Consider the following 16,992-nt stretch of genomic DNA (forward strand, 5'->3'; position numbering starts at 1 on the left):
AATTTCTGTTCTAACCAATGGACGATAAAGTTGTACTCTATTCCATCTCCTAATCCACTGTGTGGATACGTACTATGTTAAAAGTTTCAAAACAGGATTGTGTCAGAGCAGGGTTACCTCCTGTTGCCAGCACCGTCGGTCTCCACCGTCGGTCTCCACCGTCGGTCTCTGTATGGCGCATGTGGACTCTGGCATTGATTTTGACACGCTTCAAGGAGACATTCACCTTGAGCATCCTTGAAGCCAGGGGCCACAGCACATCAGGAGCTAAAGGCTGTGGCCCAGTGGGTTATCGCTGTGTGGGTGGACTGAGTTGGTATACACTGTACTGTAATAAGGTCTTGTGGGTTGCAAGGTAATGGGAGTTTGATTGCTGGAGAGGATATTTTGCATTGCTTTAAGTACGTAACCGCCCCCCTGGATCCTTTTCCCAGAGCTGAAGATTTGAATCACATTCTGCGCAAGTGTTTCTTCACCTCTACTTTACTCACACATTTTTGTGGTGACCCTCCCTTCACATTTCTCCCTGTCGATCGTGAATGATAATTATTTGTTTTACCAGTGAAACGTCTATTCAGCATCTGAACACCAACCAGTTGATCTCAGTTTCATGGAGTTATGCATTTAGATCTTGAGTTGTACAGTGTTGTTTAGAAGCAGCTCACAGTTTTTGAATGCTGTACAGTAAATTAATTTTAGAGCAGATGGTGTTAAAACGGTAGCGTACCTTTTGCTTTGTTTCTATCAAAGCATATATTTGGCCCTAGTGTTATGCTCTGAGTTTTGGCTACGAGAGAGAAATGCGATCATTCGCACAATCATCCTAAAATCTCATGAGTTTTTTTTTTTACTTGCAGTATCATTATACTATGCTATTGTATTGGATTTGGTTCTGTTATGTAGAATACTGTCATTATGTAATCTTGCAGACATTGATTGATTCAGCTTTGATGCAACTTTGTTAAACAAGCACCATTTGCCGGAGTAGAGCGCAGAAGCTTCGGGACCTTTAGCTGTCGGGAAGATGGGTCCAGAAAAGTCGGATCCGCAGCCACTCTGTTGCTGGATGTTTTTTTTAAATGTTGAGAAGGAAGATGAAAACGATGTAAGGTCTGTTATTGTTTACTTACTGCTTCAGAAAACACACATACCATGATATTTTTCCAGAGCTAGCAGTTGAAGACTGGACTGCCTGACCTTGATATAAATATACTCTATTTGTCCTTCATAAACCTGTTCAAGCTCAGGATACGAATATGGGTAGATGGAAGGCAAGAACAACATGAATTATGGAGATGTTCCCATATTTTAAAGGTAGGGGTGTGTCTCATGGCTTCATCCATGTGACAGTGGCTGCCAGCATAAAAAACTATTGATGTAAAATGCATGAGATGTCTTATTTCTATGTGAAGCAGGGGCGAAAATCTGATATCAACTTTGGAGGGGACAATTACATGAAATTTTCTCAAGAGCAATTCCTGAGGGGGATACCAAAAGTAGTGCTGTAACACATAGCCTACATTGTAATATGGTAAATGTATATTGAGGAACCAAAGAAATAAGGTGTTTGCCGTACTCCTAACTACCGGTACCCAAAACTACACAACTAATCACAACAGCAATACCATTGCCTTTAACAAATCTTAGTTCAGTCACCAGTTTAAGTTGAGAGTGGGGGTATCCATGGCATTTTCCAATTATGTTCCTATTTTACAAGTCAAAAAAATTGAGAACCTTTCATAATGTTGCCAAACAAAGACTCAACAAACTTACCTGAAACTCCCTGTCTCTGCCAGTCTGTCCCTGCATATCTGTCCCCAACTCTGCTGTCTGTGTGCCATCTGTTGCCTGCTCTGCCTAATGACATCATTGTGAAACATTTCCATTAGAATTTCATTTCTTTCTTATGAACATTTGATCAACTAGTCTTTGAGATATTAGGCTACTAGGGTTCTTACTTTGCGTTTTGGTGTACTGAAAAATACTCTGATGTCCGTCTTTTATTTTTCTGCCATTTTTCTACCTGGCTGGCTGGCTACACACACACACAGTGTGTAGGTTATTTACAGTAGGAGATGGGCTTCTATCATCTTATCTTTTATTCTATTTGGGCTTCAATCTAAAAGGTAGCTAGCAAATGTGAAACGGATTAAAATGACAAGAGTTGACAGCTGTATGAGTTCACCATTTACACAACATATGCTGCAACCTTTTGTAATTTTAATAGTTTGTTTCATATTGGCTGGCTTCCAACAATAGCTGAATTTGCAAAGCTAGCGAGCACCAAATCCGTTTCAGTGGTGTTTGCTATAATCTTTGCTACCCGGGTTAAATAAAGGTGAAAATAAATAAATAAATAAAAGTTCCCTTGCGACAATTTAGCTTTTGCAACGACACCATTCAATATATTTAAGACAATGGTAGAAGAGAGTGTAGTTCTGTTCAGTTTGGACTTCAGTTTATCGCTAACCTTATCGCAGGGACTTTGAAGCACTAACTTACATCATCTGCATGCTGATCTTGGAATAAATTGACGATAGCAAAGATTCCATCTTTGACGAGGCCACATAAATGGAATAGGTACTAGCTAGCTTAATAGTTAATATTTGCGCGCTAGCTCTGCATATTCAGCTAGTGTGTGTGCGCGGTTGACTGGATTAACCTCACTTCAGTTACGTTCATTGAGTGCTTTTCAGACAGTAGATACGACCCCTCTTACCTTGCCAACTAAGGAACTGGCAGTGGATCAAAACATTGTGAGGCAAAGGGGGGGGTCGCAATCTTTTGAAACTTAAAAACACGCTATTAAGTGTCTATAATCAGCACAATTGCTTTCATTGCGTATTATTAATATTATTTAAATTACATAGTTATGTTTCAGTGATATATTGGGGGCGACAAATCATATTTTTCCAAGGATGGGGGGGTCGTGTGTCCCCCTGGGATTTCCGCCCCTGATGTGAAGGTGATTGAACACAACCAACACGAAGGTGAACAAATGCTTTGGGTATCATGTAAAATACCTATAGCATGCCTGATGATGCTCATGTGTTTTCTGTTCAGGGAAAGTTGCATGTTTAAACATTGAATTACCTATTCTACATACAGCCTTGGTTCAGTTAGCAGTGTTCCCCTCTAGCCTTGATCATAGGTTGGCTTGTCAGTGTTAAAAATATCAAAAGCTGACAATCATACAAAGACCCCTGGCAGACACGTTGAATTTCTACTTGTAAAGCATGATGCCGGCACGCACACACAATCACTAACGCCCCTCATCGAAGGCACTGCTTTGAAGCCTTTGCAGTAAAAAAAAAAAAAAGCTGCACTGGATAAATTGGTGAAAGACCCCTGACAGAAACATGTCTCTCTCTCCTCTAATTGCCCCTCTCTCGCCCTCCTTCCCTCTAGCCCGTTTATACATGGTTCTAACATGCGGCTGTTGTCCTGATCTTGTCCACATTCTGATTGTGCCCATTTGTCGACAGGTGTAGACAATCAAAAGACACATGAACAGATTGTGGTTAGATTTTCCTGACCCACCTCCGGAGGTACTAGAAGATGATCTGATATGGATAGCCTTGAAGTGTAAAATAATCATGACAATGAAGGCATACAAATTTGGCCAACCTCCCCAAAAAGAAGTCACACCGGCCAGTTAAGGTAGTAACTATGGACAACGATAACTCCAGACTTAAGATCACTGTCTTCATTAAAAACCAAATGCCTGCTGGCACTGTGATTGGATGCCACAGTCCAATCAAAATTAGATGATGCAGAGAATGACAGAAAAAGGGTTCCCACGTCCAACGCCAGCACAAAATTCAGCCAATGTCACTCAAAAGCAAATTAACTCTAGGTCAGGCTTCTACTGAGGCCTGCCTTTCTGCCATGTAGTGGGGAGAGGGGCAAATGAAGTAATTTGGATTAGGCTTTGTCTAGGGTTAAGGCCCTAACGCTAACTCTAGCTTCATGCCCACATCCTGGCTCATCCCCTAAGCCTCAACCCTAACTGTAGCTTCATGCTCCCAGCTCAACCCTCGCTTCATCTCCACATCTTGGATCAACCCTAATCCTAGCTATATGCTCAGCTATACCGTGACGCATATCTTTTCACATTAAATGCAATGTATTGACTTATTCGTCACGCCTAAAAAGCTTACCAGACTGACTCTTATCAGTTGGTAGCAGGCTGACAAGGAACAGACCCGACCCCAGACTGTGAACACATTTAATGCAGGCAAATATCTCCCAGACACTTCTATTCAACTGTCTGAACCAACGACTCAGCAAAGAACAGCACCATTAAGTAGACAGTAGAGTGCATTATCCCTGCTGGTCTACCGGTGCATTCAACTAAAGTAAATAAACCCAGACACCTTGGAACATTGTCTTGTCCTTATCTGAGGGTGTGGAGAAGCAGTGTCACATCTGTCTTTTGAGGTGACATCTCCCATTAGGATAAACTCCTGCTGACTACATCATAACAGCTGGGTTGTTTCTGAGGGGCTACAATATTTCCCTGTCTCCTGGTGTCATGGGTAATCCTAATTGTGCATGGTCACCAGCCTTGTGTTCTGTTCCTTGGCACACTGCGCTCTGCGAGGATCATGGAGTTGTGCCCTAGTCAGCAGACTAAGCTCCATGTGGGATGGCATTTGGTTTCCCAGAGGGCCTGGGTATGCCAGGGTTCCCAGAGAAGCCTTCATGTGGTCTACTCATACCCGTCAGTTAAAGTCAACCTCATTCACTGTCCGTACATGGTGTACTAACTGTGCAGCTTAGTGGCTGGCTGGGAGGGAGAGAGGATGTTCTTTGTTCTAGTTCTTTTTTTCTCATCCTCTTCACCTCTCACACATCTGTTTTTCACCCCCACCCCATATACACAATCACTCCCTTTCCATTTCAATTTCTCACTCCTCCATTCTCTGTCCCTCTGTGTGTATGTCTCCCCCTCTCCAATGCTATATGACAAGAGTGTATAAATCTCTGCTGGGGATGAGTGATGGCGTCCAGTGGGAGCAGCGGCATAGTGTTTCCTTCTGTTCTCTTATTTGTGTGTGATAAAGGGCATCAAGGAGATAAGGTGTGTTCTAACGTAACAGTCTTAGTGTATGAAAAATAAGTTTTAGTCTTACCTCATAAACCCAGTGGCAGCTTTTGATTGAATACAGTAGTACCTAGAGCTCTGAAAAACCAACAGACTGGTAGCCAAGCTGCTGATTATTTTGTCCCAAGGGATGGTCTATGATGTGTTGTTTTTATTGTTTTCTATTGGCTGCAGATGCTGACCAAGCCAATTCACAGTTCAGGACCTTTAATCTCACAGCCACATGCAGTAGCTGCACTCAATATCACCTATTAGATACTGTCTGGAGAGTCCAGACTAGGAGCTTTCAGCCTTGCATTATGTTTCTCTAGGCAGGTAAACTAAAGAAAAGAATCATCCACATTCATCTGTTGTTGTTTGGGCACAGTTATTTCAAACAGTTACATGGAGATTAAGTCAAGAGCCTATTTTTAAACATGCAGCATCTTCCTCTCCTCTCTTTAAAGTAGAAGCTCTGTCTAAAGAGTTGTAACTTATTTCCTTTCATTGTGTCCTTTCTTCCACATTCACTGATATAACTAAACATGATAGGTGAAAGCAACATGGTGTGTCAACCTATCCAGTCCTTTCATCAATCTGTGGTAATGAAGGCAATGATCGCGTGCAACTTCATCCTACTCAGAAACCCAAATCTGACCTCATATCAGTCAGTGTGTAAGGGGCAACTGCCTCCTCCTCCAAATCAGTCACTCCACCAACCTCATTAGGTTGACCATCTCTCAGTTGGATGTGGACAAAGGTCATCGGACCTGACTGGACCTGTCCGCCTCCCAACGTTTAGTTCTCTGACCTTTTCTGTCCTGTCAGCCACAGGAGTTCCCCCTCAATACATTTGCATGACATTGAATCGGCGTCCTTCGTTAGCTCTCTTCCCCCTGGCTAGTGTCTCTATGTGTTGGCTATTCTGCTTTGAGGTGCTCTCTCTCTCTCTCTCTCTCTCTCTCTCTCTCTCTCTCTCTCTCTCTCTCTCTCTCTCTCATGCACGCACTCACTCACTCACAGAGTGAGTGCAGAGTTGCAAAGAAAAAGCCATATCTCAGACTGGCCAATAAAAAGAAAAGATTAAGATGGGTAAAAGAACACAGACACTGGACAGAAGAACTCTGCCTAGAAGGCCAGCATCCCGGAGTTGCCTCTTCACTGTTGACGTTGAGACTTGTGTTTTGCGGGTACTATTTAATGAAGCTGCCAGGTGAGGACTTGTGAGGCATCTGTTTCTCAAACTAGACACTCTAATGTACTTGTCCTCTTGCTCAGTTGTGCACCGGGGCCTCCCACTCCTCTTTCTATTCTTGTTAGAGCCAGTTTGTGCTGTTCTGTGAAGGGAGTAGTACACAACGTTGTACAAGATCTTCAGTTTCTTGGCAATTTCTCGCATGGAATAGCCTTCATTTCTCAGAACAAGAATAGACTGACAAGTTTCAGAAGAAAGTTATTTGTTTCTGGACATTTTGACCCTGTAATCGAACCCACAAATGCTGATGCTCCAGATACTCAACTCGTCTAAAGAAGGCCCATTTTATTGCTTCTTTAATCAGGACAACAGTTTTCAGTTGTGCTAACATAATTGCAAAAGGGTTTTCTAATTATCAATTAGCTTTTTAAAATGATAAACTTTGATTAGCTAACACAACGTTCCATTGGAACACAGGAGGGATGGTTGCTGATAATGGGCCTCTGTACGCCTATGTAGATATTCCATTAAAAATCTGCCATTTCCAGCTACAATAGCCATTGACAACATTAACAATGTCTACACTGTATTTCTGATCAATTTGATGTTATTTTAATGGACAAAAAATTGCTTTTCTTTCAAAAACAAGGACATTTCTAAGTGATCCCAAACATATGACCGGTAGTGTATACTTTTACGCTTGATACTTAAGTATATTTGATCAATTATGTTTACTTTTGATATTTAAGTATATTTAAAACCAAATACTTTCAGACTTTTACTCAAGTAGTGTTTTACTGGGTGACTTTCACTTTTACTTGAGTCATTTTCTATTAAGATATCTTTACTTTTACTCAAGTATAAATTTTGAGTACTTTTTCCACCTCTGGTGAGTGACGGCTAGTACAATAAAGGCCTAGATTCAATCAGATCCTGCGTTAACAGGGGATAGCCGACACCCGCATAGCTGATGTTTTGGCGGTGTCAGAGGTGTAACTGCATTGGAGCTGTGAAATCAGTGAGCAGCTGTTCTTGTTCATTGTCCCGCAGCCACACCCATCCCACTCATGTTGGAAGTTCAGAACAAAAAAGTGTAGAAATAAAAATAATGACTCTCATATTTTAAATAATTAAATTAAATGAGGATTTCTATCAGCCTAACTGAGGTGTAGATTACATCTCACATTCCAGTGTTTTAAACTTGTAAACAAGGTTGCATGGGATTTCTCTTAATGCGACTCCGTTCAGCCAATGGCCAATGTCCGCATTAGGTATGCCAGGAGCCGCTTGTGTATTTGACAGATCTAACTCGACATCGACACCTCCAAAACAACCGCTAAGTGGATGTTGGCTAAAGCGGATCTGATTGAATAGAGCCCTACATCAAGTGGCTTTATTCTGCTCGTTGATATATGTGCACTCTATAAACAATTCTACTCTTTTGTGAAAAGGACTGTTGATTTTCTTTCTCTCTATCTCCTTGTCTTCAAACAGGAGGAAGAGAGCAATTCTCTGGAGAAAGTCTATGAGATGATGACACTCTGGAGAGTCATTATTCTCTCCTCCACAATGAAACAGCAGGAAATGGGGCTTCTTGCTCTCTGACCGGAGTTTATAAATAGAAATATGTGAAATTGCCAGTAGATAGAGCCGTCACACTCTAACCCGCGCGCGCACGCACACACGCATGGATGAACGCACGCACACACACACACTCCACCAGTGGTGACCCACCCATGGTTCCGGCTTTAAGTTAACATGAAGAGAAAATGTTAATAGGAACTAGCAGGTTACCTCTCCCCCTGAGTCCTTGGATCCAAGCCACAACAGCAGCATTTTTAAGAACCTGATGGACATCATTTTGGAGTGCACACACACCAACTCATGAGGTCTGGCGAGGCTCTTTCTTTATGATGCCTTTGCTTTTCTCCCTGCTGTAATATGTGTGAGGCATCCTGTTACCTTGGTGCTCCTGGGTAGAGGATCACTTCTAACTGAATCACATCACAGCAGGATCTCTCTATGAAGGTGTTTTTGTTCACAGGTGGGTTTTGGCTGTGTTGATATGTAGACAGATTTCTCGCCTTCTGTCTCGTTCTACTTCCGTTCTTCATGCTAAGGGCTCTTTTCAATCCGCATCGCGGAAGTTCCTCTTTACAGCGTGATTGAAATTTAAAGGCAATCTCCCCGCTTTAGCGGAGACTGCATTCATGATAAACGCTGCATATGTCAGCTCAATTGGAAAGTACCTTTACATTTATATTGCGGAATCTGTAACACTTCAGCTTTACAGATTGAATAGATCCCTAAAGCTTACCTTCAAAAATTGTTTGCACATATATTATGATGTTCGTTTTGGTGTTTTGCAGCGTTCAGCCTGTTTTTTTTCGGCTGTTCGAGGACACAATTTCTTTCCTTGTGGCTTGTCAAAGTTCGGTAGCCGAAGTCTACACCCCTTCGTCAGTGATTGGTCAACAATCAATGAAATGTTTCTTGTCATTCAACGACAGACAACTAGTTTTCATGTACATTTTTTCACTTGAGAAATACTGCACCAAACATCTTAGTTATATGTAAAATTGTGTGACTAAGAACTCCTCAGCAAAAATGTCAAAATGAATTACAGATTTCTTCAGTTGAGGAAGTGTAATGTTGTTGATACGGTGTCTCAAGAGGGACAAACAGAAAAAGGGATTATGCAAGCACAGACGTTCACTTCGCCTAGCCTTGTTCTACTACGAGCAAACCGAACCTATGTATGCAGATGTCTTAAAACCTCTACGGGATCGGTGTCCCCCTCGTGGGACGGTTGAGCTAACGTAGGCTAATGTGATTAGCATGAGGTTGTAAGTAACAAAAAAATTCCCAGGACATAGACATATCTGATATGGGCAGAAAGCTTAAATTCCTGTTAATCTAACTGCACTGTCCAATTTACAGTAGCTATTACAGTGAAAGACTACCATGCTATTGTTTGAGAAGAGTGCACAATTATGAATTTGAAAATGTATTAATACATCAATTAGGCATGTTTGGGCAGTCTTGATACAACACTTTGAACAGATTTGCAATGGTTCATTGGATCAGTCTAAAACGTTGCACATACACTACTGCCATCTAGTGGCCAAAATAGAAATTGTGCCTGGGCTGAAATAATACAATATGGTCTTTCTCTTGCATTTCATAGATGATGGTACAACCCCCCCCCCAAAAAAAAAAATATGTTTTTTTTCTTTGTATTATCTTTTACCAGATCTAATGTGTTATATTCTCCTACATTTCCACAAACTTCAAAATGTTTCCTTTCAAATGGTGTCAACAATATGCATATCCTTGCTTCAGGTCCTGAGCTACAGGCTAGTTATATTTGGGTGTCATTTTAGGCGAAAATTGAAAAAAAGTGTTGGATCCTTAAGTTAACACATGCACATAGAAATTAAGCCACATACACACTTCAAAGGCTGACTCCGGGACTACCCCCAACAGTAGAGCCTGTCCCACTTCTTCAGCCTCATGTGGCTGTGGCAGAGCCTAGACATACATGCATATATTGTATGTATAGGTGGTCTTCGGAATTGAACCCACTATCCTGGTGTGCTCTGCACCATGCTCTGCAAACTGAGCTACAGAGATCAATCTTCTGAAGCTTTAGAAAGTGAGTAGTGGGAATATTCTGTAGGTCAGAGATTCTTGGTGTGAAATGATCTGTTTTTAAGAACAACCGTATTGCTCTCCTATTGCTTTACTTCACTCAGCGCTAGAATGTCACTATCAAGCGAGAAAAAACTTGAAAGAACAAAAAGAAAACATAGGTTGTGTATAGTAAGGCTTGTTGTCTTTTCTTGTGGTTCGCATATGATTACAAGTGTCATAATAAATGTTTTGGTCTTTTTTTTGTCTCATTAACAGAATCACTATTGTTCCTGCCTTGCCTCCAGCCATCTCTGCACCAGGTAAGCAGGGGTCCTTTGTATTTAAAATTCCTCCATTTTAGGAAGTCTAAATATAGCTTGTGTCCTGCAGCCCTCTGTCTGAATTGATTACCTCATGGATCAAGCCTGGCTTCTTATTTTAGACCACAGATTACTGTTCAGAAGACTAATAGTATCTCTGTACAGAGTGAGGTTTAGAAAGTTGGATAAATAGCTATTGGAAGCTATTGTAATAAATGGAATGTATCAGTGTATATTTAGATACCACAAGGATTAAGAAAATATTGTTTGCATTGGTCTTGCTTATGTAAAGGTGGGTGATGCGGAAGGTTATGATTAGATACCAAAACACATTATTGTTATATGTCTCAGTGTCTTTGTGATGTGATTTCCTGTATCCTAGGTTTAATGCTCATTAATTATATTTCTGTACATCCCCATCTATACATTTTTCTTGAATGGAATCTCATTACCGTAGCCTTGCTTATTTTTACATTGCGGTGTCATTGCTGTATTTATGATTTTCCTCTGCTTCATTATCTTCATTGAATGAAACCAAGATCACCCCGTAATGGCAGCACATTTCCTTCTAATGCCCTCCTCTTTTACATGAGATATTGGGAAATAATCCCAGGTGCTGCAGTATTCTTTCTTCTTCGTTTGTTTGTCTGTGTTTATTTCTTTGCTCGTCAAAAGATTTCTGAAGGTTCAATGATTCCGATGGTAACAACAAGCACACAGGACTCAGATTCCATTCACAGTTATGTACATCTATCCATTAAATGTTGTCCTTCAGAAAACTTTAGTCCAATATGACCAAGCACAGGGACTTGAGTGGTAGGTTGTCTATTTCTGCTGAATGTGATAATGTGCTAAAGTTCTCAAGGTTAAGTCTCATCTCAATGAGTTTAAGGACAGAGAACATTGCATCCTTGGCTGCATCTATATCTGAAAAGCACAGTAAACATAGAGAACACAGATTTTTTAACCTTAAGATTCTTCACTTTCTACATATTTCATACCATTAGGGGAAAAGTATTTACAGCTCAACTTAAAAGTCAATAAGAAAGTATAATTTTCATATTCAGTTCTCTTTGCAGGGATTAATAGGAAATCAAAATGCCATACATTCTCCCCATATTTTCAAATGCCCAATTCTCTCAGTTCGGTTGAATTAGGGAGCTCCTCAGCCACAACCCATCCATGCTCCGTGAAACCTCCAGAGCTTTTGTTAAATGAGATTATTTGGCCTAGAGAAGGCCATCCCTATTTAAACAGCAGCCATTTTCTCTCCGTGGAATTATAGAAGACTCATATATCATTGAATCTGGCTACTGTGCAAATTGTTACTTTGATGGGCCTTTATGTCTTTTCACTTTGATGAACTCTCCTACACTTCCACAGTAGCTACCTTTCCTCCGTCTTCTTCCCAGGGCAAGCACAATAGTTTCCCTTGGTCCTGGTTAAGAGGATTTGAGCAGCTCTTCCTTTAAATCATTCACTGAAGAGGATTTGAGTAGGTTTTCTATAGATACCTTCATTGGATTGTGTGTCAGTTATTAGCATTTTTGTAGTAAATAAATAAGGGTAAAAAACTTTTTTGGTGACCTGTCCAAATTCACATAGAACTGTGGGTTATAGACCTACCAATCGACTTTAAAACAAGTCTAAAATGCAGTATATCTGTTCGATGTGTGCTATTTCTATGCTTCATGTTCTTAAGTTTTGTTTTTGTGTCTTTTACTTTCGGTTTTGTACACCAGTTTATAACAGCTGAAATACCAATATTTCTGGTTATGGAAAATATATTTCACAGCGATTTAGATAGTACAATGATTCGCTACACTATACTATCTTATTTTGTCACAAACTGAAATTAGGCAAACTATTAGAGTTTTGACAAGCAGTTTTCTGCATAGTGCAACTTTAACAATAAAGACATTTGGAAGCCTACATTAATGTGTGCGGATTGTTCAATGTTTAAAAAAATTAATTAAAAGCATGATTAATTATAGGTTAGATTTATGGATTAATATACAGTACAAGGCTGTATCACAACTGGCCGTGATTGGGAGTCTCATAGGGCGGCGCACAATTGGCCCAGCGTCGTCCGGGTTTGGCCGGTGTAGGCCATCATTGTAAATAAGAATTTGTTCTTAACTGATTTGCCTAGTTAAATAAAGGTTAAACAAACAAACAAACCAGTCAAAAGTTTGGCCACACATACTCATTCAAGGGTTTTTCTTTATTTTTTACTATTTTTCTACATCGTAGCAAGGTAGTGAAGACATCAAAACTATGAAAAAACACACATATATTTGAGATTCTACAAAATAGCCACCGTTTGCCTTGATGACAGCTTTGCACACATATTATTATAATTTTTTTCTTTCATAATACAGATCAACAATTTACATTGTTACATCATACAAAACAGAATGCAAGTATTAACAAGAAAATACTAAAACATACAAAAAATATCAATGAAATAATAAAAAAATAAACAATTCTAGTGCAATTGCAATCACTCTGAAAAAATCTTATTATAATGATTCAGGAAAATGTTATTCTTGTTGTTATTCACTAGGGTTAATGTTTTAATAAGATAGTTAAATTCAATCAAAAATATGTGTAATTGTCACGCCCTGACCATAGAGAGTCTTTTTTTCTCTATGTTGGTTAGGTTGGGGTGTGACTAGGGTGGGTAATCTAGGTTATTCTATTTCTATGTTGGCCTGGTATGGTTCCCAATCAGAGGCAGCTGTTTATCGTTGTCTCTGATTGGGGATCATATTTAGGCAGCCATTTCCCCACTGTGTTATGTGGGATCATGTTTTGTTTTTGTGTAGTTGCCTGTGAGCACTCCAGAACGTCACGTTTTGTTTGTTCGTTTATTGTTTTGTATTTGCTGAAGTTTCACTTTATAATAAAGATGTGGAACGCTACATACGCTGCGCCTTGGTCCAGTTCTTACGACGATCGTGACAGAAGATCCCACCACAACAGGACCAAGCAGCGTGTCCAGGAGGAGAGAGTATCCTGGACTTGGGAAGAGATTTTGGATGGGAAGGGATCCTGGACTTGGGAAGAAATCCTGGCAGGACAGGATCGCCTTCCTTGGCGGCAGACACAAGGAGAGAAGGGAGGACAGCGACAACGCCGGGGTTCGCGGCCATAAGGAAAGCCCAAAGGACAGCCCAAAACATTTTTGTTGGGGGGGGGGGGGGGGGGGGGGCACATGGGGTGGTCGGCGGAGCTGAGGAGCGAACCAGAGCCATTCTGGGAGAAGAGGGAGAAATTGGAGGAGAGTGAATGGAGAGAGTTGTTGTGTTGGTGTATGATGCACGACATTCGCCCTAAGGAGCGTGTTATCTGTTTGATGCCACCTGAGTCAGCTCTCCGTACTCGTCCTGAGGAGCGTGCTAGCAGTCTGGTAAAAACTGTGCCAGCTCCATGCACCAGGTCTCCAGTACGCCTCCACAGCCCTGTACGTCCTGTGCCAGCTCTCCGCACTCGCCTTGAGGAGCGTATCATTTGTCCGGTAGCATGTGTGCCGGCTCTAAGCACCAGGTCTCCAGTACGCCTTCACAGCCCAGTATGTCCTGTGCCAGCTCCCCATACTCGCCGTGCGAGGTGTGTCATCGTTCAGGTACAATTTGTGCCAGCTCTACGCAACAGGTCTCCAGTGCGCCTCCACAGCCCAGTACGTCCTGTGTCAGCTCCCTGCACTCGCCGTGCGAAATGTGTCATCGTTCCGGTACAATTTGTGCCGGCTCTACGCACCAGGTCTCCAGTGCGCCTCCACAGCCCAGTATGTCCTGTGTCAGCTCCTCGCACTCGCCCTGAAGTGCGTGTTCCCAGTCCGGTACGTCCTGTGCCTGCTCCCCGCACTCGCCCTGAAGTGCGTGTCACCAGTCCGGTGCAACCTGTGCCGGCCCCACGCATCAGGCCTCCAGTGCGTCTCCCCAGTCTGGTATGTCCTGTGCCTGCTCCTCGCACTCACCCTGAAGAGCGTGTCACCAGTCCGGTGCAACCTGTGCCGGTCCCACGCATAAGGCCTCCGGTGCGCCTCCCCAGTCCGGTACGTCCTGTGTCTGCTCCCCGCACTCACCCTGAAGTGCGTGTCACCAGTCCGGTGCCACCTGTACCGACTCCACGCACTAGGCCTCCAGTGCGCATTCACAGTCTGGAGCTTCCGGCGACGGTTCCCGGTCCGGAGCTTCTGGCGACAGTTCACGGTCCGGAGCTTCCGGCGACAGTTCACGGTCCGGAGCTTCCGGCGACAGTTCACGGTCCGGAGCTTCCGGCGACAGTTCACGGTCCGGAGCTTCCGGCGACAGTTCACGGTCCGGAGCTTCCGGCGACAGTTCACGGTCCGGAGCTTCCGGCGACGGTTCACGGTCCGGAGCTTCCGGCGACGGTTCGGAGCCTCCTGCGATGGTCCATGGTCCGGAGCCTCCTGCGACGGTCCACGGTCCGGAGCCTAGTGCGACGGTCCACGGTCCGGAGACTCCTGCAACGGTCAACGGTTAAGGAACCTGCTGTGACGGTCAACGGTTAAGGAACCTGCTGTGACGGTCAACGGTTAAGGAACCTCCAGCCACGGTCCGGAACCGCCAGCGACGGTCCGGATCTCCAGCGACGGTCCACAGTCCGGAACCTCCAGCGACGGTCCGGGACAACCAGCGACGCTTCACGGTCCGGAACCACCGCGACGGTCCACGGTCCGGAACCTCCAGCGACGGTCCACGGTCCGGAACCTCCAGGCAAGGTGTCCAGTCCAACTCCTAGACCGGAGCCTTCCTCAGCGCCGGGGCCCAGTCCAGGCACAGTGACCAGCCCAGCTCCAAGGCCGGAGCCTTCCTCTGTGCCGGTGCCCAGTCCAAACACAGCGTCCAACCCAGCTCCAGGGCCTGAGCCCTCCTCTGCGCTGGTGCCCAGTCCAGGCACGACGTTCAGCTCGGCGCCATGGCCGGATTCGGGGTCTGGGCGGGGGTTACAACCTGCACCGGAGCCGCCACCAACCCTAGATGCCCACCCGGACCCTCCCCTATTGAGTCAGGTTTTGAGGCCGTAGTCCGCACCTTTGGGGGGGGGGGTACTGTCACGCCCTGACCATAGAGTATTTTTTCGCTATGTTGGTTAGGTTGGGGTGTGACTAGGGTGGGTAATCTAGGTTGTTCTATTTCTATGTTGGCCTGGTATGGTTCCCAATCAGAGGCAGCTGTTTATCGTCGTCTCTGATTGGGGATCATATTTAGGCAGCCATTTCCCCACTGTGTTTTGTGGGATCTTGTTTTGTTTTTGTGTAGTTGCCTGTGAGCACTCCAGAACGTCACGTTTCGTTTGTTCGTTTATTGTTTTGTATTTGCTGAAGTTTCACTTTATAATAAAGATGTGGAATGCTACATACGCTGCGCCTTTATCCAGTTCTTACGACGATCTTGACAGTAATTTTGGTATAAGTCAATTCTTCATGATATTATCTGTCTCTTTCTGGAAGCTTGTTTATATGAATATTAGATTTTTTTTGTCTGTAGCTGTATGAATAATGAATGAAAAGCACCAGATGATGTAAAGGAGAACTAATGAAGTTTGCAGTTTGAATAGGACACACAACACAGTGAGTAAATGCCTCTCTACCATACGAATACATTAATGTCCACTCCACCTCAGCTCAACATGCGTTAATGCGGCTAAGCCCTATACCAGCCAAATAAAATCCTAAATAATACAGAGTTACAGGAGTATTTAAGGCCAGTTAAGGGCCTGCAGGTTTCCACCCTTGCCTTATAAACAACTATTGATGGGAAGCGCAGGTGAGAGTGAATGCAATTGTTAGCTCTCAGGCCAATCAATGTTATCTATTGAACAGTTAAGTCAATCTGAAGCGAGAGATAGCAGCTCTCCACTACACTAGATTATATGGCAGCACAATATAATATATAACCTTAGTACAGTGTATTGTCTTTGGACAGTATACCATAGTTCAATAGGTTACACAGCAGGACACAACATTACATAGGCCTGTATGTCCCAAAATAGCATATCCAACACTTTACTTTCAAACAATTCACTTCATCACACTTGACTTATCAATATTTTACCATATTCATCTTCTAAGAGACAGAAAGTGAGTCTGTGGACTAGAGAGAACATAATGCACTACACACACTCCCACATAGCCACACCACAAGTCCTCACAGCCATGTGTGTCTGATGTTCTGTACATGTACAGAAAAATTCAACAGCGGTCCGCAATTTATCTATTTTTATAGATTTGTTTGTCAAAACAAATAAGACGTCTCTGTCCATCTCTCTATCCTACAGTGAGGGAGAAAAGTATTTGATCCCCTGCTGATTTTGTACGTTTGCCCACTGACAAAGAAATGATCAGTCTATAATTTTAATGGTAGGTTTATTTGAACAGTAAAACACAGAATAACAACAACAAAAAATCCAGAAAAACGCATGTCAAAAATGTAATAAATTGATTTGCATTTTAATGAGGGAAATAAGTATTTGAAACCCTCTCAATCAGAAAGATTTCTGGCTCCCAGGTGTCTTTTATACAGGTAACGAGCTATGATTAGGAGCACACTCTTAAAGGGAGTGCTCCTAATCTCAGTTTGTTACCTGTATAAAAGACACCTGTCCACAGAATCAATCAATCAATCAGATTCCAAACTCTCCACCATGGCCAAGACCAAAGAGCTCTCCAAGGATGTCAGGGACAAGATTGTAGACCTACACAAGGCTGGAATGGGCTACAAGACTAT

Source organism: Salmo trutta, chromosome 24 (genome assembly GCF_901001165.1).
Source record: "Salmo trutta chromosome 24, fSalTru1.1, whole genome shotgun sequence".
Taxonomy (NCBI): Eukaryota; Metazoa; Chordata; class Actinopteri; order Salmoniformes; family Salmonidae; genus Salmo; species Salmo trutta.